At 32.6% G+C, this 1670-nt stretch overlaps 1 protein-coding gene across 1 annotated transcript in view; it reads right to left on the reverse strand.

Moving 5' to 3' along the window:
• The window catches only part of LOC106474860 (trypsin-1-like), a 10591-nt gene that overhangs the window by 3027 nt on the left and 5894 nt on the right, over positions 1-1670 (reverse strand). The window lies entirely within an intron of this gene.

The following is a 1670-nucleotide window of genomic DNA, read 5'->3' on the forward strand; positions in this document are numbered from 1 at the left end:
AACTCGGCGATTCTTTATGTTTTTATCCTCAATCCTCCATAAAGACTTGTTTAACTCGATGATTCTTTATGTTTTTGTGGTCAATCCTCCATAAAGACTTGTTTAACTCGATGATTCTTTATGTTTTTATGGTCAATCCTCCATAAAGACTTGTTTAACTCGACGATTCTTAATGTTTTTATCCTCAATCCTCCATAAAGTCTCGTTTAACTCGATGATTCTTTATGCTTTTATCCTCAATCCTCCATAAAGACTTGTTTAACTCGACGATTCTTAATGTTTTTATCCTCAATCCTCCATAAAGTCTCGTTTAACTCGATGATTCTTTATGCTTTTATCCTCAATCCTCCATAAAGACTTGTTTAACTCGACGATTCTTTATGTTTTTATCCTCAATCCTCCATAAAGACTTGTTTAACTCGTTGATTCCTAAACGTTTTGTGGTCTAAATCACGAGATTTATTTTTTTTCCACGTGATTTAACTAACAACTATGTTAGAAAAAAAGTACCGATATAGATTATTAAACTAGTTCATAACCTTAAACTTTTTCAAACCACATTTTTCATGTTATTTCTGTAAAAACTTTCAAGTTCCTTATTATAATGACTTGAATCTAGTTTTGATGAAAGCATACTCCAACGAAGAGACACTTCTATTTTTTATAAGTGCTTTTTAAACCACTTTCTCAGTATCAGGTGAGAATTTTCGTTTGTTTGCCTGAGAGCAAACCCACATTGGGCTATCAGCTGTGTCCATCGCGGGTAATCGAACTCCGGATTTTATCGTCGTAAATCCGTAGACTTACCGCTGTCCCACCGGAGGACAAGAAACGTTTTATAATGTTCTGCTGTAAAACGTTATACAAGCTTCTATCGTAACACGTTATACAGACTTCTCCCATCGTAAACACTCTGATTTATCACTGTTCGTTTTTATAATATTTAAATATTGAAATATATTTCTTTGAAATGTAAAATGTAAAAATATTAATTAGCTTCCTATAATAATCTTTATACAGTCTTAAAGTATGATTGAACTAAAAATCCAACCAATGAACCTAAGTGACATATTCGGTGACGAGGAACCCACTTTGAGACTAATAATGGCTGGAGACGGCTTGAATGGCAAAACCTTAGTCGAAACGTTGTACATTTGCTGTTATGTTAAACTTATATTAAAGTTTTTCTTCATTACACATTCAAGCCGTCTCCAGCCATTATAAGTGACATATTGTTTAACATTGTGAGACAACCAATTGATAACGTATTTTAGGGAAAGTTTAAAAAACAATTAATAATATGCATATTGTAATAACTAGATTATAAACAACTAAGTATCTACTTCGTGCCATGAAAAATTATTTGCTTATAAAGTCTAGATTTTGTAAATATGTTTCTTTCACGTGTGTTACAGAGACACGGGTTACATTTGTCTAATAAGCTCGACAATTTCACGAAATTTTATTCATAGGTATTCAAGTTACTCGACTTTTGCCGTATATTAAAATGACGTCAGTTTTAATCATGTTCTTTCGTAATTATACTAAGCGCCGATAAAAGTGAGTTATACATTTTTTTGTTAGTATTTGTTCAATTTCAGAGAGATTCATTGTTTGTTTGTTTTTGAATTTCGCGCAATGCTACACGAGGGCCATCTGCGCTAGCCGTC

Source organism: Limulus polyphemus, unplaced genomic scaffold (assembly GCF_000517525.1).
Source record: "Limulus polyphemus unplaced genomic scaffold, Limulus_polyphemus-2.1.2 Scaffold7782, whole genome shotgun sequence".
NCBI lineage: Eukaryota > Metazoa > Arthropoda > Merostomata > Xiphosura > Limulidae > Limulus > Limulus polyphemus.